Source organism: Anas acuta, chromosome 18, assembly GCF_963932015.1.
Source record: "Anas acuta chromosome 18, bAnaAcu1.1, whole genome shotgun sequence".
NCBI lineage: Eukaryota > Metazoa > Chordata > Aves > Anseriformes > Anatidae > Anas > Anas acuta.
The window spans coordinates 11,373,458-11,400,104 of NC_088996.1; the positions used below are offsets into that span (position 1 = coordinate 11,373,458).

The following is a 26,647-nucleotide window of genomic DNA, read 5'->3' on the forward strand; positions in this document are numbered from 1 at the left end:
AGCTAGGATTTTAATTACTTTTCTGCAATAGAGTAGAGTTGAGTACAGCAGTGTTTTAAATGCTGCTGCTACATTCTTCTTATCTTCTCCTTGAAGGGAAGGACAGATGACAGCAAAGGCAGCTGCCCTAAGGAGAACCATCCTTTTTTTTCTTTATATTTCTCAATCCTTTGTAATTCGCTATTTCCCTGCAGTCCAAAGACACAGTATCCTGTAAATCAATGAAGACTTCAGAGAACATTTTCTCTGCAGTGCTGGTGGCTCAGTCTTTTGGACCAGTCTGTGAGCTGAGTGCACTGACTACAGCATCTTGCCTGCATAGAGCTAAAACCTAAGGGGATCTGGACCTGGGGACTGCCATAAGTTTCAAATTTAATTTCATTATTTTTCTCTGAAAATGTTCCAGAGCCAGAAGGCAGAATCCTCTTGCATCTGAGATTGCCTTTAGAAGTCATTTAGTTTCCTGTTTGCCTCAAATAAAAAGCCCTAGGATAGTTTTGATTTACATTATAGTTACATTATAGAATTGTCACACTTTCAGACTTTGACATTTTCCTTTCTGCCATGAGAATTAGACACTTTTTTTTTTTTTCTCATATAAAAGATAATACAGATGCATTTTTATTTGATTTCAGGAGGGAAAACAGGAAAAATACTCACATATATAATCATTATATATATATGTACATATATAAATGATCTTTGTATATATGTAATGTGTGTAAACAGCACACTTTCACCAACAGTACATTAGAGATCCTTGCTGAGGAAAGTGGTGGGAAAAGAGACAACAGAACCTGCCCAATAATGTCAGCAAGAGCAGGAGTTGCACAAAGGAGAGCTTGATGCTGCAGAACTTCAGGTAAAATGCATTTGAGAGTGTGAGCAGGAACTTCAGAACCTGAAACTTCCCCAGCATTGTAACGGGTTTGGAATAAGCTGGGCCAGGATCTCCATAAGCATGGGGCAATAAGGGAAGTCCAACTGGGGCACTGCTGAAAGCTCTGCCATCATCCAAGTGTCTCCTTATGATCCAGGTCAGATGGGACAAGAATCAAACACCCACTGAAGTCAAAACACGAATATGTGATTGACATTGCTTAAAATATGGAGAGTGGCTAAATTAAGGTTAAAATCAAACACAGTCCCCACTGAACAATATGTGTCCGTCACTGCCAGTTAGTTGTGCTGCTGTATAAAGCTGTCAGGAGCCCTTGGCTGAAAAGAAACATTCATCAGGATCCAAAGTGATGGACAAGAAGAGCAGCCGCACAAGTGGAAAATTAATGTTTCCTGTTTGGATAAATCCTCTCCACTTATCCCATTATTCTAAGAGGTTTGTCTGGTCAATCTTCATTTCATTTTGCTGGTAGGCCTTACACAGACTGCTGAGGTTCCCACTGCAAGAGTCCCTGGCAGGGCAAGCTAAGGGCCATAAACACTATTGTACTCCAGTGCTTTTGGAGTTTGGTTTCTTTGTGGATTATTCAGGAAGGGAGGCAGGGAATGACCAGGGAAATTAAGTAGCATGGGAGCCACAGCTTCCTTTCAAATGACTTTGCCACACAGATTTCACTTTTGCAGTATATCAATACGTATCCAGCGTCCTTCCTTGACACTTAATTGGATATTGTATTTTTCTTCTGGGATCTCTGTGTATATATATGTCATTTCCTATTTCTCTAAAACTAGAAGCTTTGAAATATCTTAAATATAACCTGCTCACTCTTTCTGTAACAACTTTGATTTATATTAATGCTGTTTTATAACTAGCTACCCTCTGCCCTGTACTCATAAACTAGAACTGTGTTCCCAAATTATGAAATGAGACTTCAGGACAATAAAGCTTGTAGTATTGCAGCCTTTCCCTGTCAATATATTACTCCTATAAAACCTCCTCCACCCCACAGATTAAAAGCCTTTCCTTTTAAGACTTGAAAATGACTTTTTTTCACTGTTCTTATTCTGACATGGTTTGCTATAATCAACATTCAGGAAACACAAGCCTGATGATGTCTAATAGCCATATCTAATAATAAAAATTTCATATATTACTACTGAAAGGAGAACGTTCTAATTGCTTTATATTTGACACAGTAACAAACACAAGTTTAGGCCCAAAAGTTAGATTTAATAACAGTAGAAGGAAATTTCAAGGAACCAAATATTTTGCATTAAAATATGGTGAGTGTTCACTTCACGTTTCCTCGTATGGTACTTATTTTGTTTTAATATGCAATTATTATCCCACAGCATTGTAAATAACTCTCAATCTCATAGTCAGTGAGATCTATGCGCATGGCTCAGTTTGCGTTGGACAGCATTTGTCAGTCAAATAAATTCCTAAGATGATGTATGTGTCAAACCTGCAAAGAGAAATGACTGCTGACAACCTCAAAATTGGAAAATATCCTTCTCCCCATTTAATATACGGAGCCCATAGCAATAAAATGCTAACTGCGGGGCCTAAAGTAGAGACCTTAGGGCTTCAGCAGTCCCTAAAGAACCTAAGATTCAACAAAATATTTTAAAATAATAATATTTCACTTTCCTGGTAGGCGGCCACACGGTGCTGCGTGCAGAGGGTCAGGACAATGTGCTCCTTGTCCCTCCACGCCTCCTCTCCAGCCCCTTGCAGGGACTGCGCTGTGGCACCCGTCCTGGCACTGCATCATGCCCAGTACCTGAAAGCTGAGTGAATTTTATGAACATTTTAAAATTTATTCAGAGATCTTCTTTTGGCCTCTGGGTTTTTCCAGTAAGATGGGATATTTTAGAAATAATATATTCCATGGGCACTTCAGCTGGGAGTAGGGAGCCTTGGCTTGCAGGCTTGGTGAATGTTCTGGCTGCTATTGTCATAATGTATTTTTTTTCTTTTTTCTCCCTTTTTTTTTTTTTTTTTTCTTTTCTTCATGGTGGAGAAACATATAGCTTTAGTTTGCTAAGCTCATAATAAAAGCTCTCCTTTTGCACAAGAAACAGAGTTGCCTGATTTTAAAGAAATTCTGGAAATGCAATCTCTAATGTTGTACAGTGTCATAACTGCTTAGAGTTTGCAATCAGGGAAGTACAAAAATTTATGTTGGCTGAAGATGTGTCGCATAATGTTCAAACACATTCAAATTTATGGCATATCTGTGAGACTGTAGCTATTTCTCTGTAAAAGCTACCATTGCTTCTTTGCTTCCCATCTCCACTCCTATTGTTCTCCTCAACTCCTGTGAAAAGAGACCCAGAAATGAGCAGCATAGAAATGGGAAGGTCTTAACTCCCTGTTCTCAAGACCCTCTGGCCAACAAACATTTTTGTTGGTAACATCTGTGATATTTGAGTTACAAGCTTGTTATCTTGGTAGTAATAATGGTATAGGCACAAACAATAAAACAGTGAGCAAAATTGCAGACCGTGAAGAAACAAAGGGACTCAGCCCTGAGGAGGGTGGAGGTTTCATGCAATCCTTCGTGTTCTTCTTTCCTCCCTCCTGTGGGATGTTAGCACGTCACAAGGGAAAAGGATGGTTTTCTTGGAGCCTGGCAGGTAACTTTCTGTTGCTACTCCTGACATCATTGGCATTTTAAATGAAATATTAACAGTCCTCCTTTTAATAGGAGTTTCAGCACAACCTAAATTAAGTCATTGGAAGAGAGATATTGTCCCATTAAGAACAGTAAAACCTTAAGCTCCCTTCCCGAAGAGTAGCTGTGGGCAGTTAAAGTGACAATCAATTTAAACAGGCGACACTGCTTTATAAGTCTCTGAAGTGTGAAGTCCCAGCATGCCTGATGTATTTCATTTTAATTTCCTTTTGGAAAACAGAGCTGTGGTTAGTGGGGAACCTCACACTCACACACACATGCATGCAAGAAAAGCTTTAGGAGTGCAGGAAAGAAGGAAATTATTTAACCCTTTCAAAAAGCTATACAATTTCTCCAGCTAAGTAAAGAAAAATAAGCATAGATATTTTCTCCTTTAGTTCCTGTGTAAAAATAAACAATAGTCTTGCATAGCTAATAACTACATTAGGGCCCCTTGCTAATTTCTGCTACAAGTCCTGAAAACTTCACGAAAAATATTTTTTGCTAGTTTCCCTTCCCTAAATCAGTAGCTTGTGCCCTCTACAGGGTGGGGGGAAGATAAGAATCGTGTAATTTCATCTGATTTCCCATTTCCAAGCAATTTCTCTGACATCAGACCACACAGGTACATGAAGACTCATTATCAGATGCAGCTTACTGCTGTTTTCAGGTCAAGTCTGATGTTTTCAAGATGGTAGTGCTCTCAAAATGGAGAGATGGAGAAAAGTCAAGATGACACAACATGTGGAGCAGTGATGGACGTGTCTCCCCCAACAAGGTTCAAAAGAGAAAAACAGTGTGCTGCTTTAGGACTTTCCTGAGGTTATTTCAAAGGGATTGTGAAATCACAACGGGAATGGAAAACTTTCCAGGACCCTTCTTTGTTTCAGTTGAAACCAGTAGTTTAAGGAATTAATGAATACTATCAAGAGCTTGCCAGAAAAACACGCAAAGACAATTGACTAGATGCATGTGCATATATTAGTTGTAACCTTGCCCAATAGAGACACCTGCAAGATAGATAAATAAATAAATAAAACAGCACTTCTGGTTGGAAGGTGATTGAACACATTTATCTATGCTTGCTGTGCTCTAAATTTTTATTTTTAATAGAAAGACTGAAAGTTGGCCTCTTACAAAGTAAAAGAAAAGTCATGTACATAGTTGAGTCTCAGGAATACAAATTTATAAAATGGAAACAGACACATAAATAAAAAATCCTGATAGTTTTACTATCATATCTGTAGGGTCATGGTTCAACCACAGGCATGTGTTAAGCCATTAATTACTTCAATTTCATGGGAAAACAGATAGAGATGTGCTGACGACATAATCAAGGACTGTAACAACTGTCCTACAGTTCTGTAAGCTGTGCTACGTTTTGAGGAATCCTGCTGGTGTGTCTGTGAAGGACAGCTCTGTTTATTTGTAGTAAACTGCAGTGTAGAAAGAAACTAAACTTGTATTTATTTTGCATATGTATATTGCATTTGCTAGCATGAAAGGAAGGCTCTCTATTTTTCCAGACCAATCAGGGAGAAAATTTTAATGGTCTAAACATCTACCCCTTCCTGGTTGACAGCAGCTTTTGAAGCCCAGACCCAAAGTCAGCTAAGTAAGACAAGGTTCCTTCTTGTCTCATCATTTCATCAAGGTGCAGGAACAACACAGCTTGTCTATGCCCCAAGGAAATTCAAAGCAAGGGGCTCCCACATGCTACATTTAATGCCGATGCCCATCACCAAGAGAACTGTGAAAGGCTTCTTTAGATTTCGCAAACTAAATGGGGTATATCAAGTTGAAGTGGTTTAGAAATGTTGCATTCAGTTTTTGAGTAGGTGGTGGAAAGTGAGGAACTTAAAGATTAAGGTTTGAAATGCAAAACTTATGAAGTCTTGCTTTTCAGGTATAAAAAACAAACAAAACCTACACACTCAGAGAGCTCAGATCTGGATGCCTCCTACAGAAGTAAGCCACAGTGTAACCATCATCTGAGGATGTCTGTGTGCTATCCCCATGCAAAACCCTTATCTGCATCCTAAAGGGGGAGCTGCAGCAACCACTACTGCTCCAGACATGGACTAGTGATAAAAAATTCACCTTCACAAAATCCAGAAAGAAGGATAATGGATAAAAGAACAGAAAACCCAGCTTATTAATTCTTCAGCTACTCAAGAACAAACCAAAGTACCAGATAAAACCCAACTGCCCTTTAAAGCTTGGCTTGTTTGTTGTAAGCCATGCAGTTGCTCTCTAAGGCATCACATGCAAAAACCAGTACATGAAACATCATGTTGTTGTGGTGTGAGTAAGAATCAGGGGCAAGGGTTTATTGGGATTTCTAGGTTAGGCAGAAATGGATGTGTGATCTGCTCTCTAAACTGAAGTAAGCAGGGAATGTCTTGAACAATTACAACATAGTGGTTTGGCTCTTCTGTTTTTTGTAGTCCTTTAGTGGGCCCACGGATCTGAACCCTTCTTGGTGGCAGGACGAAAACATTCAGATTGGTGCACGGAGTTAAAAAGATACTGAGTTCAGGGGCAAAGCTCAGAGCTATCAATATGGGCTATCGATATGAGATCTGCAGTTCCAACTTGACAACTCTCAAGTTTAAACATTATAAATCAATATTTCTGAATTTGTGATAGAAATTAAAATTTGGGAGCTACATTTACCCAACCTTTTTCTGCATCTCTAATCATTAAGAGGTTATAATCTATTTTAGAACAGCATTAACAGTACATTAAGGGTATAATTGTGTGTGCTACTACTAGTGTAATTCTTATGAAGTTCAAACAAAGATTCCTCTTATTCAAAGGCTGCTTTCCCCGTGTTTATTACAGAAAACAGTTTATATATCTGGCAAATTGTGTAATTAAAGTCAGAATATTAATTAGAATGCTAAATGATGCTACACACGAGACTTGGAGTACTATTTCTAGGGCAAACCAACAGAAGAAAGTGACCCCAGCTGGAACTTTGAGCAATCTTGATGGTGCAAGGCCAAAAACATTTGGGCCTGAGCACCCAGGTGTGAACAATTGCACTATGAGGCAGACCCTGAATATAGCCCACCCCTGGGGGCTTTGCTGAGTTTGGCATCTTTGGGGATCTGCTTGCAGCAAAGTTCCTGATTTGTGCTGTAGTTGGGTTGAGTATTTAGTATTCAGCCCAAGCAAGCTTGGAGGTGGAAGAAGCCAGTTTGTCTATGGAAGCCGTGCTATGGAGAGTTGCTCAGGTAAGTTATGAGCTAAGTTCATTATAAGTGTATTGGCTCATCTAATTTTTCAGTGGTTTTGGTAGTGAGTATATTTTGTGTTAAAATACCTTATGTGACAAAGGTAACACAACCATTTAGACTTCAGAATTTCTAAACCAAGACTGAGAAGGAAGAGTAAACAGAAGATAATTTCTGAAGATATTACATAAAGAATTTTATGTTCCTGGCTGTTTTGCTGGAATAAATTCTTTCTGAAATATTTTTTCTGTGAGGAAAACAAAATGAAACATTCCTTCCTACTCCTCTCCTTCTGCAGATCTGTCTTTGAAATTACTTAGAAATAGTCTTTTTAGTGAAGCTTAATCTATTTTCTTATATCACACTGATGATGCAGAAACAGCTTCTCCTGCTGTGCTTTGTCACTTAAGCGTCTGTTTGCCAGACTACAGAACAGCATGGATATCAGAAAATGGAAAATGATAAGGATTTAACAACTATTTTGGTGAGCTTGGCTCAGCCACTTTTTTTTTTTAAAGCAATTTGTCTGTCTCTAATGTGCGTGAGGAGGCGTGTATCAGCACGGGGTTTTGCTGAGCTGAAATAGCACTGTTCTGAGCAGTGGCAAAATGCTGCATCATGATAGCAAGGTCTGGGGGAGCATCCTGTCCCCTGGCAAATGGGTGTGTGCGTGCTGGGGAAGGGATGTGTTAAAGCTTCCTAAATCTAGATGAAGTGGGGACTAGAGTCGTGGGCAGGAAGTCAGGAGTCAGAGCCTAGTGAAGCCTATTAAGATGGAAAAAATGAAGTAATCCAGTACAGTAGGCTATTCAGGTCTGAAAACGGTGAAGTGGGAAAGGCAAAAAGGACAGGGAGATTGAAATTCAGATGTAATTCAAGGGTCTCTGTGCAGCAGCTGTAGATCATGTCTGGCAAAGCAAGTGTTTATTTGGACAATAATAGCCTTGAAGCCTCCTGATAAAACCATCTCCTTGCACTTCAATCCATAATACTGCCAAAGGTTTCCTTAAGTATTCCCTTCTACTGGGATGTAAACCAATCCCTGCCCCAGTGTTGGGGCTGTCATTGTGTATGGAGAGCGGAAGGGGGGTATGAAAATGATTTCCCTTAAAGCAGGCAGGCAGAAAAAAAAAGGGGGAAAAAAAAGAGGAGGAAGGGTCAGTCTTTTGTTACCTTTTTTTATCCACATCTTTAATTATTTCCTTGGAAAAACAAACGAAGTGATGGATTCTGGACTTCTGAGGAAACAACAGAGGAAGTAGCCTGTTTTCTGAAGCCCCCTTGCCATGTGGTTGCTGCTGTGTGCCTTTTGTCTCTCTGGCTTCCTGAACATGGATGGAAAGCGTGCCCCTTTCATAATCCAGCTTCGCTTCTCTGCCGCCCTCCCTCTCCCTTGCCTGCCTTTGTACAGTTGATAGGAGAAAGGAACCAGCTGCAAAAAAGCCTTTTCATGTCTATCATGCTCCTTGACCCCCCTTCAACACCTTCTTATGCCTATTGGGATTTTCATGATTTCTAATGTTACGTTATGGCAAGCGCCTTCTGCTGAACTTGATGGGAGTTTGGCCTGAGACTAACAGCTGGCTACACAATCTTGGTACAGTTTTTAAGGAGAAAAAAATTCTGATCAGTTTTCTTCTCTGCTAAGAAATTCAACTCAGGTTTCCCAAAATAGGAGAACATAGAAACTGGTGTTGAGTTTAAGACATAAATGAATTAAAACAAGCCTGTCTTTAGACTCCAGGTTTAAGCTCAAATATGGAAATTCATAAAACATGTGGATGAATATTAAGAGCAAATTCCACACTGTACTTAACTGCCTTGTAAAGTACTAGGAACTTCTGGTTCCTTGAATCAGATTTTAAAAATATATATAAAAACACAGTTACAGAACTCTCAGTTCATGGGGAGGATTGGGGGCAGATAAAAGAAATCAGAGTACTGGATGGCACAAAAATAATTGTTCTGTGATTTACATTTAAGTTACAGTGGTGCTAGAAAAGACCAGATAATGCTGCTGTTTGGAGGAGTTGGAAAGAACAAAGAAAAGTATTCATTACTATAAGGTTAAATATTTTCCTGTGACTGCCAACTGTCCTTCAGGCTTTTTTATTTGATTTTTTAAATCCTACAACAGGAATGCTAGCGGGTTTTTTTCTTTGGTGTGGGGGGGGGGATGTTTCCTCTCAAAGATTTTATTTGGAAAGAAGCTAGTTTTGAATTAAACTCCCTGATTAAACCCCCTGACAGACTTGATGAAACTTTATTAACTGATGAATATAACTTAAATCTAGAAGACAATACCTGATTCTGTAGTTTAACGTTAAATTTTGCTGTTGCATCCTACCAGTAACAGTAATCTCCAGCTATCTAGAACATCACTGCTAGAAAAGTGTCTGCTCTTGATCTGAAGACAAAAAGGTGCAGAGAACTTGCTGATTCCTTAGTAGTTCCCTTTGCTAATCACACTAATCCTTTGCTGGTAAATTTAGGCTTATTCAGCAACTTGTGCTTTCCTTTCCTGAAGGTATTTTTACTATGGTATCAGGCTAATTCTGCCCTTGGACAAATCTCAGCAGGTCCCTACAAGGCTTTTTCTCAGGGTCTTTGGATTTTTGCACCCCTTCCCTGCACCCTCTGCAGCTTTTTGCCTCACATCTGTTTTAAAATCTGGATACCAGAATGGGATCAATCTCCCCAACACTCACCAAGAATGTACATAATAAAAAAGATACAGGCCACATTGCAGGAAAGCCGTCAACACGCTGCAGTGGCTAATATATAATATATCAACCTGAGCTGCAGAGATCTAAGCTTTATTTAGTATCTTTTATGAGCTGTTGCTACGGAAATGGACCTCCCGAAATTAAAGCTGTGGTCACTGATGGTCTGTATTCAGAAAGTATTGGTGGAGCTGTTGTAAATATAAACTCAAATGCAAAAGCTAAGGAAAAGAATGGCAAAAAAGAAAAGCTTGGAGGATATCATGGATCTTGCTGCTTTGCATCGATAAGTTGATATCACTTCTAAGCAGGGGACTCAAAAGTTATCAAAGGCCTTTTAGGATAGGTAGTTGTATGCAGGTTTGGCTTGTATGAATATTTTGTGTTTTGGCTTCTCTCGTGGGTGGGAAGTCTGTTAGCATTTTTCATGTGTCTATTATTCATGAGATCCGCCAGTGATTTGCCCAAACTAAAGCTGGGCACTGCTGTGGGGTTACTGTTTAGTCTGTTGAGGTATAACTCGGTTCAGTCTTTCCCTTCCTTTCCATTGAAGCTGGCCATCGTGGCTGGCTAAGCTGGCGGAACGGTAAACGACAACTATTACAAATGATCGCTGGTGGTTCCTCGGACACCCAGAGAGCTGAGTGTATTGCATAGGACAGGATGTTTCTGGCTGCTAGAAAATATTTCCATCACATGTCTTTGTAGGTAACTGACAAATATACTTAAAGAACCACTGCCCCATCCAACTAAACTGAGCAAAGACTGTTTAAAATACATTGCATATTTCTCCCACCACAGTATTTCCCTTTCCATTTTTGTTACTGTCAAAAATACTTTCATCGAAAGGTAGGAGAACATTCTTCTAATCATCCACTGCTTTATATGAAAGTAGAGACAAAATCTAAGGCAAGTAAGAGGAGCAATTGCTCATCTTTCATGGTGGTAGTCAAGTTGAGATTGTCTGGTTCCTCCTGCAGACACCAGGATTCTGACTGAGTGGCATGATATTTGGGGTACTTGCATATCCATAGATTTCCAAAAACAATTTTATTATGAGTGGAAATATGAAATCTATTGAATAAAGTCAATATGAGAAGACACAAATGAAGATTCATCTCTACCTGGCCTGAAAATTACACTTCAGTGTTAAAGCTGAAATTAAAAAAAGTCACTCCACTTCAGGAGCTGCCCCCCCCCCCCCCCCCCAAAAAAAGTAGTAATCATAATAAAGTTAAGCACTTTTCTTACCAATCCAGAATACACTGGAGACAAATAATCTGCAATTTTCACCTTCACATTGTTAGTGAATTGTGGGTTTGGCCTTTGCAAGCATTAGCAAAACTTCTAGCATGTACATGGAATAATTCAGCAAAGAAATTGGCCCTGACCATCATCAGAGCAGTGAGAAAACAAACACAAGTGGATTAACATAATTGCTTAATCAACAGCATTCAATGAGGGGTCTGCAAGTGTGCTGAATTAATCATCTCATTGTGAGGTGCATTATAGGTAATGAACATAATGAGAACTTTGCACAGCTGGGAACTATTTTAATCCATTAACAAGCAAAAATAGGTCTTGAAAAACAAGGTTTTTTAATCTATAGCTAATCTTGATGTTAAATTTTGGGGTTAATTTCAGAGAAGTTAAAGGGGGAAAATCATCTTCTTGACCTTCTGCCTGTCCAAGAATGACAATTCCATTCATCAGTATATAATCCTGAGCAAACATTAAAGGATCCTATGTTTAATTGGTCATTGTAATATATTAGTAAAATCTGCATGCTTTCAATGGGAATGCTGCATGAAATATTATGTGTATGGAGCTGACAGGATATAATCAGATCCTTTTGTTAGGCATCATGATGTTGCTGAAGGTGAGGACCTGTGGGGAGGTTTGAATGCCATCTTTTCTTCCTTGTATGCCTATTTCAGTCAAATTAGAAGATTGGTGGTCTTTGTCTTGATATTCCTGAAGAATAAATTCTGCCTTCCATCTGAAATATTCAAGTTTTTTTATATTGTACTGTTTGTATGGCTTTGATTTCCTGGGAGAGTATAGATGGGGACAGGGAAAGCCCAGGAAACAAAGTTATTGCAAATGCCTCAGGAGAAGAAGCCTTGAAAACAACATGAGTCCAATGCTCTTTGTTACACAGGTCTCCACATGGTGGTGTTGGTTTAGGTCCCACAGATATTCCTTTCACACCAGCTGTGACTGCAATCCTGCTAATTTGACTCAGCCCAAGTGCAGGGAATTTATTGTACTGTTTTTTAAAGTCTGACGTCTTCAAAGGAAATATTTATCCACAGTCATCACTGACCTGTGATGACTCAATCAACTGCAGACTGGCAAGAAAAACCAACTTACTCCAAGGGATTTAGGAGACAAAGTGCTCCCTTCTGGCTATAACTAATACATCTATGTTCCAGTCCTCAAGGGTCGCTGTTGGAGAACTATGCAAGCATCATCTCCCCCATTCCAGCTGGCTAATATTTCACTAGATTACTTAGGCGATAGCAAATATAGGTCATATTAAGCATGTGCAATATTCCCTCTCCATTTTTTCAAGCAGGATTTTCTCCTTTAAGAGCATGAAAATGAAGACAAAACAGTGAAGTAGGATAAAGCAAATATTCATCAGCATGTTACGTGGTTTTGGCAAACATAGCCAAGAGAAACTTCTTATCTGTAGACATCCTCCTCCAAATCCATGCTGTCTCCTCCATGTGGTGTGTTAAATACTACAAAAATTCTGAGCTGATCCTCACACAACTGATAAGCAAAATGTATTTTTTTTTTCCCCTTCCTGAAGTAGGATGTTCAGAAAGGGATCCTGTCCAATTTGGAAGTGTTTGAGAAAAGTACTTAATGCATGAGATTTGAAAGAAAAGAATTGAGTCTTGATCACTACACTGATTTTCATTTGGCTATTGAATTCAGGAAGGAGGAAATATTTTTCTACTCAAACAGTTGGCAAACAAAAACCCAAATAACCAGATGACAAAATATTTCTTGGTAATAAATGCTAACTCTTAATAAAAATCTAAATTTTAGGGAGTCTTTGTTCACTTACTGGTTATATATGTATGGAGAAGGTATATCTCAGAACATTTATGGTTATGATTAGTTTTCATAAAAATTGGATAATCATCTAAAGAGGCAAGACTTTTAGTTTAGCCTTCTCTCAGGTTAGGACAGGTCACTTTGAATATTTTTATTGTTGTTGACAACCCATGGCTTTTGACTGGGATTTTTTGGACTTTCCTAAAATGGAAAAATATTTTGGATTTCCATTCTGATTCTGAATGCTATTAGTGGGAAATGAGAGTACAGAACAGTTTATCACAGTTGATAATCTCTGCTAGAGCCCCTCTAGGGGAAGCTGATCAGCTTGGAAACTCTGAGAATGTAATGCTACTACCCTAACTAGGTTAAAGGTTGGACTCAATGATCTTAGTGGTCTTTTATCATAGAATCATTCAGGTTGGAAAATTAATCTTACAGGTAGGCTTCTATTCTGTCAAACAAAATGAAGGAATAAATAAAAATGGCAAGTAAGTAGGCATTTGCTTTGGAGGATGCTCATTCTTCTTTCAGTCAAGAATGTCATCAGTGCTGGTATTGAAGAATCTTTCACTCCACCTGAAAATGCTCTGTGCACAACCCTTTCTTCCAATTACATTCCAGATATGTGGTATAAATGCTTCTACCAAAATCACATTGTACAGATGATACAGTTTGCATGTATAGCTGTGTTATTGGGGTCAAGTTGCAGCATGCCAAAAAAGGGTGTCTGCATTATGCACAGAAGAGGATTTTAAAAATCTGAGCCTCTCTTAAAAAAAAAAAAAAACTCCTAGCTTTTGCAACCTTAGCACCTGCAACTTAAGTAACAAAAACTAGGTGTTAACTTTGGCATTTGAGCAGTACTTCCGGCTTTGCAGCCAACCCCAAAGTTTTAAAATTTATTTTAATTTTACATTAGAACAAAACCCAAACTTGTAAAATATTCTTACAAAACAGAATTATGTCAAACCATATGTTTTGGGATGGAAAGACAGGTTTTACATGCTGTATTTTAGTTCTCTCTGACTTGGAAAGGGAAGGCCAGAATTTTTTCCCCATAAAGATTTTAATTAAACTAGAATGTCTTTCCTAAATATTTAGATCTGGCAAACCAGAATAGTTTGGTAAGAGGACATTTAGTTAAACAGCATCTAGTAATCTCTAGTATTTTAGTGTAAAAATTTTGGTAAAGTTAGCATATATAGTAGTAATGTGGAACTTATCACATGAAAAGTTATACTTGTGCATTTTTCATAAGTAAGTTTACTGTACAGAAATATTTGAATGATTGTATTAATGAGCATAGGCTTAAAACATTTTGCATAACTAAATCTTAATGTTCTTTTATTTAAATGTGACAAGAAAAGAGGAAAAATGCCTGTAGAGCAGCTGTTACATTTTCTTCTGTGCAGCAAAGAACTGAAAGACTATTAGTTCTAATTTTTCCTCTGTGGTATTCTTGCATTATACTCTTATAAAACTGAAAATTCTCGTCTTTGGAGAACAAACACCAAAATCTCAGCAGAGACAATATACAGAAACCTTAGTTATTGTAAAGGTAATAGATATATTTGACCTGGCTAAGGTGTTTTGCTGTTTATAAAAATCTAAGTCAAGAATGCACCCAGTTTAGGGAACACCTTGACTGTTGATAGTAGGAATCATAAATATTCAGTTTGAAAATAGGCTAATTGAGGTGCTTTGCTTACAATGCAATGGTTCATTCTGTTCTACGAGAAAGAAATTGTCCTCTGATTCCTTGCTACTGAGGTCTTTTCTACAAATGATGGGACTCCTGTGAAGATTAAATAGTATTTTGCATAAACCCTTCATGAAGAGGAAATCTCTGTCCAGCATGTTGATGTTATTCAGACCAGTAGCTGAAGGATTCCTAAAATTTCAGCAGTTCATTTTCTTCAGGGAGGTCCTGGTGCATGCAGGACGGGAGTCCCTGCTATGTGTAACTCATTTAGCATTGTTACTTCAAAAATACTCCACTGATGGGTTCTAGCATATCACCAAAATGGTTTAAATAACCTCAGGTCTCACAAGGAGAATGCCATTTCTAAACTATTTGAGATTTCATTTTCTGCCTCCCAGTGGTGCCTAGAGGACACTCTAGTGTCAAACCTGGTGGCAAACCTGGCACTTAGTGTATCTTTTTCAATGTCAAAGGACCTCTGAGTTGATATAGGAGTGATAGTCAGGTATCATTTCTAATGGTGAACAAGACCCAAAAGCTAAGTTTGGATAGTTTCTTCCAATTGTTTCCCTCTTTCTGTCTACAACCACCTCCCCAATTTCTGGTGCTGCCAACATGGTTGGGGCAATTTATACCCATAAACCAAGTCAGTCAGAATAATATTTGGTCAGTTAAACAGATGAGCACTGTCATGACATGCTTTGGTGATAAACCTGTGTACTATGTGCTATATATGAATCTGACTAGTATGTGTATACTAGACATTAATTGTGTAGCTTTACTCATCACTGCCCTCTGAATATTTGTTACATGAAGGCTTCTGCATGTCTGCACTCTTGTAAACCTTCATAATAAAGATTCCAAGGTCTTCTTTTACTCTCCTTCCCCCTCTGTTTCCCTCCCTCCTCCAGGCTTGCCCTGCTGGGCCTGCACAGTGCTTTATCTCAGTGCTGGGCCTGTGCCTGATGAGGCCTCTCAGAAGGTGCTTCCTTTCTGGCCTATGTTCATGTTGGTGAAAAACAGGCCTCTCCCGAGCATTTGAGCTGAAGGCGGATATGAAGTCAACAAGTATAATATGAAAATAAATAAAAATCCAGTTCAAACAAACCACTTGCCTCAGTAAATAGTTTCTGGCCCCCTTTCAGGGCTGCCTAGCAAATCTTCTTAACTATCTTGTTTTCAAACAGCTTGAAGGCCTAATCCTTCAAAGCTTACCTTGTTTTGGAGCACTTAATTCAGCTCACATAGAAATTACTCAGATATTATTGTGTATTGATGATTCATGATGGCTCTGCTGGAAAATGAAAGCTAAGGAGTCTAATCAATAAAATAATTTAGTCTCTTTGAACTAGTTCCAGGTCAATTTTTCTTGGCAGTTTTTTCACTTCCTGAATTATACTGACCAAAACCATGAATAATGATCTAAAATTACACAATATACAGAAACCATCTGTTAGATAGAAACTGGAAGGCTGATGTCATCAGGCTACTTCTAATCTGAAGCTCACATGTTGCCAGTGATGATGTCATGAGCTTGGCAACTCTGGTAGAGTTGGTTAAGCATGAGTAGCAATGCAGTTTTCCCCAATTTCTACCAAAAGCACTTGTGCTTGTTATATATAAAAGAAATGGAAGCACTGTGTGCTGATAAAACATCCTAACTGTCTGGTGGTAGTGTTAAAGAACTTGTTTAGTGCAATTTTATCAACAACCCAGAGCCAAAGCAAAGTCTCTTGGACTTTCATCATGTTCTCTGTTAAGGATTTAATCCTGATCTCTCAGGTTAATAATGAAATAGTTATTTTTATCTGGTGTAAACCTGGCTAGGTATGCTTCAGACAAGGCAGGTGCATGTGGAAGGATCATCGGTTCCATGTGGTGTTCTGGATGTTCTAATTCCAGTGTAAGCTCCAAGCCTCACACACTGGATTACCTCTGGTGACACTGAGTATAACAGCAAAATTCATACAACTTAAATGGATGAATGTTCTGGATTAAAATTTGTTCCCCATCTCAGTGATAATGTAAAATAAGCTGATATCAAAGCCTGGCTGCCAGGATTTTTTGACGTTGCCAGTTGCTTCAATGGAGGATTAAACCCTTCCATAGGGTGCGGAACTGTGGAGTAATGTGGCCATATAGAAATTCAACCTGATCTCCACTGGTGATGATATTGAAGACAGAAACCTGAAGCTTACTGTTCCTTTTGTGTGTTAGCTATTATTGTCACATTGGCATCTGTTTAAAATGACTGCTTCCACCGGTTGTTCTTATTGGATATCATAGATCATGTCTTCTACCACCTAACTGTATTCAATTGAATGGCTGTGGATAGAGATTATTTTTTTATCTCATTTTGCTGCTATTGAACCTGAAATCAATCTCCGTGACTTCTAGAAAAGAGCATCAGCACTCAGATTTTTAGAAAAGCCCTTAGTGCTTGGTGCTTCAAGAATTCTAAGATAATCTTTAAATGGTCTGAGTCTGATTTTAAACTTCATATAAAATTTCATGTAATTTGTGCTTGTTTATCAAGATGTATAATTTAATTACTGTTTTAAGTGCCTGAAAATATTTCTAGTTAGATGGAAATCTGTAAACAATCAAGTTTCTTATTTTAACATTATTTTCATTCTGCATTTAGAGCTGCATAATATAGTAAGGTTTTAGTTTTTCTTTCTAAATTCAAGTCTTATGCTCATCACATTTAAGGAGTTCAGTCGCTACATTTGAGAGTTCTATTTTTAAACTAGAACCAGCTACTTCATGCGAGTACAAATTCACACTAGTTTATATACAATTATACCACAAACTTGCTGGCTGTTACAGGGAAAAAAAATACATTCAATGAGTGTAATATTGCTTTAAATGCAGTCACATTGAAATTTAAATGTCTCCATACACAGTTTTGTGCGTGACAGCTGAGATGAGGGGATTTTGGAAGCATAGTGTTTTGCTATGTCTGCATACTCTGTTAAGGTTTTCTGTATTTGCAGCACTACAAAACAAGTTGACAGCAGGCTCTCTAATGATAAAAATATTTAATTTCTTTCTGTGGCAAGTATAAGGTCGATCAACTTTATGTACAGATCTTGTTCTCTGTGACTGTCGCAGCAATGGGAGGTATTTCTGCTACCTTTTCAAAGCAGCAAGTAATTTGTGAGCTGAGAACATGTAGCAACTGATGGCATAATTCTGTGAGCCTAGACTGTAATGCAGGTATGTCCAAAAGGCAATGAGCTGCCTTTCTCTGTTACAGAGCAAGCCTCGTTATTTCTTGTTTTAAGGGGCAAGGAAGAATTCAAAAGGTCAATCTTGAATCAGAAAGAAAAGTAGGGTTGTGCTTTCTTCCCTGAAGGAATCGTGATTTGCAATTGCTTACCAAGCTCTGTAGTAAATTCAAATTTTCTGTGCACCCTGCTAAAGCCCAGAAGCATCTAACCTAAGAACTCACCACTGAATCAAGGCTTTTGTTAAAGTCCTGCTGATTGAAATCTGTGCTCCCACTGCCCTGGCTTACTAGATCTCCATGGCAACCTCACAGTTGATGCCTGCCCAATATTTTCATTGGCAGTCCATCAAAGGATTTGGGAATGTGCAAAGTTTGGGGCAAGAGAGCCAATCCGTGTTGTCTCCAGACACCAGGTCCTGTGTTGCTTCGTTACAGGAAGTCACTGGCTTTTGCTGGTCTCAAGCTGTATTTGAGGCAACAGCTTGGTGAGCAAGGGGTTTCTCTGCCGCCTCTTACTTCTGTTTGCCACGTACCCTTCATAAAGAGATTTGATTTATCTTTAAAACACCAAAAAGTATTTGGAAAAGAAGCCTCAGCTTTTCTTTCCAGAGCTTCTCAGCACTTGCAGTGCCTGATTTCCACCTGATTTCTATCAAAGCATCAGATCGGTGGAGATGAATGAACAGGAAAATGATAAGCACGGGGAACCTTGCTAATACACATATCCCTAGGGGGTTATGTTAGTAAGCCCTGTCAAATTCCTTTATAATTTAATGAAATTTTGACAAATGAAAGTGGCTGTATGTTTACAAAACAATTTTGTCTGACATTCACACATTCACATGTTGCTTTGGCTTAGATGAGAGATATGCTGGAGGGATACTTGTATTGCAACACCCAAACTGTGTCAACAGTCTTGTGTTACAGCTGCAATACCGGATCAGATTTGAAAAGAACGTTGACTAGGAAGGAAGCCCGGATTTGTTTTAAAGTCTGGCAAATTTGAAAGACCCGCTTTAACAGCAGCAGAATAATAAATACCTTTCAAGCATATTATGTATTTAAGGGATGCTGTCAGGTTGATTAAGGCTCCAAACCTAGCTTTTAGTCCTTTTTTTTTTTTTTTTTACAATGTAAGATTTTTATTTTAATGAAATGTTTATATTTTTATTCTATGGCAGCTTTTTCATAGGCAGTTAACATTATCTGTATGAATTCTGTTCAGTGAGGTTACTCAGGTAGGTGAAGTTGAGATTTACATATTTGTCCTTTTTGGAGTTAAGTAGATCATATTATTCTAGGAAGTGTGTTACAAACTTAGTAATTCAGAATGTCAAATTGATGGATAAACTTCCAAATGCTCCAAGAGTCACAATGCTATGTCCCTGCCACTGACACACCGTTTTGGTGTTAAAGTGCTGTACAGATAGCCAGCTATCAATTAACTAAAACAAAACCCTACTTTGACTGCAGAGCACTCCCCTAGCTAAGATCACTTGACTGTAATCCTCCTAATAGGGACAGCAGCAGATAATATTAGTCTCTTTTTTTTTCTTTCCAAAGAACTTTCAATTGTCTTGCTTTCTACCACCCAGAAAAATGGGAGAAAATGCTCATCTTAATTTCCCTTTTTGGAGGAGGGGAGAGAAATACACATCTATAAATCTGTAGCCCATTCGGGACTTCAAATGCTTCACTTATCTGGTATTGTAAACTTGGAGCTGTAGAGTAATACTCACCAGACAAGTCATAAATCATGACTAAAGACAGGTGCAATAAATACCAGTGTCAAAAAGTTACAAAGTAAAATTATATTGTTTTGACAAGATGTCCAGATGCGTTGACAACAGAGCAAGTAAATGGTCTTTCTCTGAGAGTCTGTATTAGTGCAGAGGAGGCTGAGGAAGAAAAAAAGAATCTAAAAAGACCTAAGAAAAATAACCCTAAGCTTAAAGGCTTATCATGAAAACTATGTTACTACTGCAAAACACCTAGGAACACATTCATTTTCTGCACAACCCTTCATTTTCTTTCTCAAGCAAACTGTCTGAGTGCATCTCCTTCTGTGCATCTCCTTCGCTTTGCCTTTTTAGGTACACAAGGACTGACAAAATTTTTCTTTTTTTTTGTACTGCAGAATATCCACAGATATTTTGTTTAGCTAGCTGTTTCTATCATCTGAATAGCATATATTTATGTAACTGCTCCGCATCACAAGATGTGAGTTCTGTTGAATATAAAAAGCTGGGACAGAAAACCCATTTCAGTGTGCCCATCCTGTTCAAGAATTCAGCCATGCATCCAAGTATCTTTGAATGGAGTTGGAGTTGCTCTTGAGTTTTAAATTAATATGGGGCTTTCGTGACTATTTGAACTGGGGCCAGAAGGTTGAGCAACTTCCATGCTAAAATATTAAATAATTTGTCAAAAATGGAAGGTATATTTTTTTTAAAACCTGACCAATTGCCCCAACCATGAGACCACCCCAAATTCCTTGCTTTCATGGGATCCCGTTGATGCTTGTAATAGATATTCCAGGATCTTGGGTCTTTTTATTTTCAGGAACATGCATGTATTTAACAGAACTCTTTCATGATGTTTTCACCAGAGTATTCTTGCCAAATTCTAGCAGCAGTTTTGGAACCTTGTGATATGCTTGGATTTTACTATTAAATAGTGGGGGGAAGACTTCTGTTCTTAGAAAATTTGAGCACTAAAAGTCTTCCATATGGTATATTAATTTGTGGAAATTAAATGCAGTGATACCTCACCAAAAATTGCTAGATCTAAATCATGCAGCAATTAAGAGCGATTGTATGGTATGGCTGTGCAGGGCTCAGTCCTCCTGAGAAGTTCAGTTATATTAAACCAGGTGGGACTTTCCACTAGTGAAATTAAACTCTGCTTCATTCCCTGATCTAGCTAAGACATTTTCACACTTTTCCAAATATGATATATGCATTTTTGCCTGAAATAAATTCTAATGGCAGAATCTTAATACTGAAAGCAAATCTTGGTGTTTCTGCTCAGGTGAAATTTTCAGGTTTTGAGTAACTTTGCCTGTGCAAGGATGATGCTTTGGACTCCAAAAAATCTGGCTGCACTGTAGATGGTGGTAGGACTGTTGAGGCTTGGGCTGCCAGGCCAGACATCAGCACCCTGTAAAATCAAGCCAATATGTTTCTGTTGAAAGGAATGCGCTACCATAAATGAAGGCACTTGAAGGTCAAAGGTCACTGTGAGTAATTAGCCCAGGCCATTAAAGGAAGAATAAAAATAATGTTTTACAAGCTGATAGAAAAGAAAGTTAAAAATATTCCTTAGAGGAAAAACTAAAAATCCAGCACCATGTTTGATTGTGTCCATGCATGTGCACATGCACGTAAGAGCAATGTACACATTTTCTTTATGAAAGTATGCTTCTGGCCCAGTATGTATACATGTTCCATTAACACTAGGATTTTTTGGGAAAAAATAAATTGTCCCATGCTATATATAATATTTTAAAAGCTACCTTTAAAATGGTCAAGTCTTTTTATCATCACATTATCTCCTTCCTCAATCTTAAAATCTGTTTGACATTGGAAAAATACACAAAGTTTGACAGCCGGGGTAAAGTGAAATCTGAATATATCCTCGGTATATGCTGGCCATTTCAAAGCAGCTCTCAGGAGAGCTGGAGGGATGCTGTGCTGTAAGAGTATGAACAATCCACAAAGGACAAGCAGCCTGTTGCCCACTAACCTGATGGATGAGTGACCTGTTAAAGAGACTCCTGGGGCTATACAGTTGCCTGTTTTACTTAAATGAAATCAAATATGCTTAAAGCTATGTAGGCTATGGTATAGTTAAGTTGTACAAAATATTGAAGAGTCTTTTCGTGTAGCTTAAAGAAAAATCCAGATCTGTTGTAAGATGATACTTCAGTTCCATAGCAGTTAGTAGTGCCTACAGGTTGTTGTTCAGTTTAATGTATGCACTGTGGTGCACCATTTTGTATTTTTCTTGTTTTTACTAATTAGGTGTGATAATAACTAAGGTAATTTCAAGAAGTTCCCCTTGTTGGGCTCCCCTCTGCCTGCCACATTGTAGGCAGAGATATCCAAACCAGTTTTGTTCTGGAGGACTCCAAGCACTGCTGACAGCCTTACCTTCACCACTGACATCTGCCAACCAGAATAAAAGCTTTTTAAAAAAAAAAAAGTGGGGAGAAAAATTTGGTTCTCTGAGCCCTGTCACAAATGACTCTCAACAATTGCCCTAACAGCCTCAAAATAGTTATAACAAAAAAGCAAACAAGTTATCTACAGTCATTTCAGGAACTAACTTAAATCAATTTACTTCTCATCCACTTCCTCCTAATCCTATCCCAAATTGACTAATACCCACCACTTCCCTATCACTGGTGCTGGGCCTAGAGCTGTTCTCTGCATGACAGGGGTCAGGGATAACACCTCCTGTTAATCAGCTCTAAGATGGTTTCCAGCTCTTCCTGAGACCTTACTGCTGTAGAGGAGCCCTGTCAGCAGCAATTACCATGAAGCTCTTTCAGAAGAAAAGAGACCTATTTAGTCCATTTGCCTCTCTGGTGTTTCCAGATCCTTCCTCAAAATGAAAAATGCTATTTGATAATCTAAGAGGACGTGTCACTGCTAAACTATATATTTTAGCCAAGGGTTTTATTACCCCTTGGGTCCGTGGCACAGAGGTCTTGACACAGTAGGTAACAGAAGATGGCATGCCAACTTTCATATAAAGGTTGGGATGGAAGGGTATGAAAAGTGAGTAAGTAGGCATACAGTTGGCTTTCCCTCCTGTGCGTCATCTCTCTGCATGTCGTGCTACTAAATGCCATTTGATGTGTTCAGAAGGAGCCCTAGACATCTAGATTTTTTTTTTTCAGCATGGTTTGGTGAATTCCATCTTGGACTGTTTCTATTTTATATCTTGATTTTTCTTCACCAGGGATTCTGCCATATTGCTAGAAGTGTGGACCACTTTGAACAGATACATCCTGTGCTGTTTTGTATTGTTTTTGGTGTAGTTGTGGTACCCTGGCTTTCTGGCTTTTTTTTTTCTTTCTTCTCCACCTTTACCTTTAGACCTCTTGATGACCCTCATGTTCACGTTTCACCTTTATCATAACTCTGCTCCCCCTTCTCTGGTAATGCTCATAACTCCTTATTGACCCTGTGCATCTCTTAGACGCTGCATCCTCAACTCTGCAATTCCCCACAGGACACTTAGACATTTGCTTTTAATCTGGACTCTGAGTTTATACCAAATTCTGTAAACAAAATCAGGAGGACTTTCATAAAGGAAAGCACACGCATATCACAGGCATTTTTGCTGACACTTTTGACTCTGGGCTTGATCTTTGCCCAAGTTGCAAAATAAAAAGGGCAGAGGGCAGAGTTCAAAAGCGGCCATTTACCTCTTGGATTATTGAAAATAAAACACCAGCGGAAACCCTCCTGAGTAATTTGAGGAAACTTCTCTCCCCCTCCTCCCCCAGGAAGGATGTCATTATATTGTTTTCTAAGGTTAGGTCTGTTTATAGAAATAAACACTTGAGTGAAAACAGGCATGAAATGCTAGAAAGCCAGCAAAGAAATCTAGATAGCATGTGATCTGAACCAGCACACACACACACACACCAGCAACTGTGCCACACAACTGCCTCAAGTTCAAGCACCTCCTCTCCTGGATGGTGTCCAGCAAAGCACATTTTCTTACAGTTTATTGGGGATTTACCTGTACACTGATAGGGGCATTTGCAAGTGTCTTTGGGGAAGCTTAACGTGACATGAAATTTAAAATATAAGCTTATAGTAAAAATAAATTCAACAGATTTGTTTGCCTTGAGTATAGCAGGAAAGTAATTTGAATGTCTTGCTGATATAGCTATTTAATGAAGACTTTAATGACCAAGTATCAGTAATTGTATTATCACCTCCCATTTGAGGTATCTGAAGCTTGAGCTTTCAAAACTACAAGCATCCCAAGACTGTCAGTCACTCCCAATAATATATGCTGTAAACATGAATTTAAGTCACTAAATCCCCTTTCCATGCTTTGAGAATTTATGCCCCAAGTTTCTCCTCCAAATACATGAATTTCTGTACATCTTCATGTGTACTTCTTCCCAAGGACAGCAGCATACATTAGGTAGGATCTCTGACTAAAGGCAAGAAGCTGACTGGGAATAGCTGGAAGCTCTTGGAATGTATTTCAGATGAATTTACAATTCTTTAGCTGACACTTGAGCATGGTATTTTCCCTTCACATCCCCCCCTTTTTTTCACTACCATACTTATCACCCTCAGTTTTACTTTTCCTCATTTTAGTTGCTTCTACTTTCTCCTTACTGACCAATAAAGAGTTCATTTATAGCATTTTCTTAATTGACTTTCCACTAGGTGACTGGGGAAGGGAGGAATTTCTTTTTTTGCCTTTCTCCTCCTTCCTTTCCACACAATATTTTTTTTCCTCTTGTTTTGAATCTGTAAACTGAAGCCATCAGTTTGAAACACTACTACGAAGTCATAGATCCAACCTTCCTATGCTTGTTCATTTGGGTATTGGTCCTCTTCTTTCTCCCTGTCTGAATCTGGAAGTAGAAATAGATTGAATAATACTACGTAGACAATAAAATTGGGAGGGAAGGCACAAAAAAAAAAACTTGGTGTTTTATATAAAAACTGAAGTGTTTAGGAGAGTCCATAAATCATTCTTCCTGCCACATCTGTTTTTATTTTGAAATTTATCAGCCTGCTTATTTGCAACAGGGGTTTGGGGGGGGGGGGTTGGGGTTGGGGAGGAGGAGGGAAGGGTTGCAATATTAATCTCCCAATGTGACTTATAGAATATCAGAATAGGGGGAAAGAAAGGCTTTTAGCTGGTTTCTGCTTTTCCTTCCTTAAGACTGGAGATAAAGATTGGCTGCACACCGTGAGCTTGGCTGAAAAGGGCAATTCATGCATCCCTTCTTATCAGCCCTCAGAAGGGAGAGCTGGAGTTCACCCTGCACACTGTACAGCGATAGTCCCGCTCCCACATGGGGAGGTTGGTGGGTGTGTGAAGATAAGACAAGCTTAAAACTGATACCTGTCCAGACAAAATAGGCTTTTTTCCCCTCTCTCTGGTCTGCAGGGAACATGTGTGGGCATCTTTAAAGACACTGGCAATGATAAGTTTTTGTCTGTTCTTCACGTCTAGAATCAAGTGGCAGTCGGGGGAGCGGGAAGTCGGCACAGATATCCGGCTCTAATGAGCCTTACCCCTTTCCCAGAACTTTGAGCAAGTTGCAAGCAATAGCTTCATAGTTCCCCTCCCTTCTGATAAAGATGATGTTTACTTGATGTCTTCTTCTGTCCCATTCTGTGACAGCAGCAGCTGATATACTTGAACTGGTTTTGCACTTCAAGACCTGATGCATGATCTTCAATGCAGGGTTTCTGCTTGTGCGGATGCTGCAGAGCACACAGATTGGCTTCCTTCCCTTTTTTTTTTTTTTTTCCAAGATGACATTTTACAGTGGAAGTGAGTGCAAGCACATCTCATAGGATACAACAGCAGAATCCACCATTTCCACATAATTTTTTTCAGAAGAGAGATGTAAGCACTTCAGCCACTTATACAGCTTTTTCTGACTTTGTCTTCCTGCATAGATTATAGAAATTAAATGAAGAAAAAGCAAAGAAGAACATCGATTTTTTTTTTTTAATTCACATGGATTTTTTTAATTCTGTTGAAGAGACCCTTTTCCATGGAAGTATATAAGCTTCCTTATTTTTCTACTCACAGGTCTGGACACCCCAATGACAAAATGTCAAGTATGAAGCTTCCCTATGCTCCTAGAGATTGATTCAATTCCAAAGTGATGACACTCAATATCTTTACCCATTTCTATGCTGTAGTATTTTTACTTTATTCCAGTTCAAAGCAGAAATACTCATTTATTACGATGCTAGACTAAAGCTCAACTTTGAGCCTGTTCTCCATCTTGAGTAGGTGCTCCTGTCTCAGTCTTCCAAACCCCCATTTATTTATTCCATCATTTTGAACTCTCTTCCATCTTTGGTTGCAAATGAGATGTGGATGTTATGATTATTTAAATCCACATCTGATGAGTCAAAACTGATGTCCAAGGCTGTGCTCTACACAGCTGGCACATACAATCAAGGGTCTGTATTATGTTGGTAGCGTCATATTTAGAAACACTAAGACTCTTATTCTCCCCTTAGTGTAAGAAAGGATTAGCAGAGGTATTGGAGTTACATCAGTGCAGAAGCAGTGTGAGTGAGAGGAGAATGCATTTTGAGTACTGATGTGTGTTACAAACATATATTATAGAAACACACGGATATCACCTACTTAAGATGGTGCAAATGGGCTGGGTTCCCATTACTGGACCTGTTAGTGAAGGAAAATATTTACCTTGAAAGAAAATCAATGATGCCAGACAGACGGTAGATGTGAATGATTTGGTACAGATGGAGACTGTGGGAGGAGACTCAGGCAGGAGCTACCCCTTATCAGCGCACCATTATACTTCATACCCAGTACAGTGGTGTCCCAGTCTAAACAGAAAGCTGCTTGTACATATAACGTCATTTTTGGCCTGCTTTTTCTTTTTTCTTTTTTTTTTAATTTGGGTCTTTTTCCTCCAATTCTGTATTCACAGATGAAACTCTCTTCAACCATGCCTATGTTGGACTGAAAGAGCTACCACTAAACTGGCATTAAAAATGGCATGTCCCATGCTTTTCTCCCCTGATAATGTCACTGCCTCAAGAATAAACTTCAAAATGTCTGCACTAGGGCATATGCATCCACACCTTAGGAGAAATCTCATCCACAGCAAGATAGCAGCAGCTGATTTTGTTATTGCCCGTTTTACCATCCTTTATTCTTTTTATGACTAGTGTAGTCCACTGAACTCATTGGAAATTATTTACTGCTGCTTTTATACAAAAAATAATCATGTAATCATCATTATTTTGCTATTAATTAGTGGCATATAATTTCCTGGAATTGTTGCAAATTTCTTCTGGTTTTGAGTCACATCATCAAATGTGAATTTGGGATGAGTGGCAACT

At 38.7% G+C, this 26,647-nt stretch overlaps 1 long non-coding RNA gene across 2 annotated transcripts in view; it reads left to right on the forward strand.

Annotated features, from left to right (window-relative positions):
- Positions 1-6,681: 6,681 nt before the first annotated feature.
- LOC137841788 (uncharacterized) overlaps positions 6,682-26,647 on the forward strand; it is a 99,118-nt gene continuing 79,152 nt past the window's right edge. For both annotated transcript variants that reach the window (XR_011088741.1, XR_011088742.1), the window contains exon 1: positions 6,682-6,817. This is a non-coding gene — a long non-coding RNA (uncharacterized lncRNA). The remainder of the gene's footprint in view (positions 6,818-26,647) is intronic.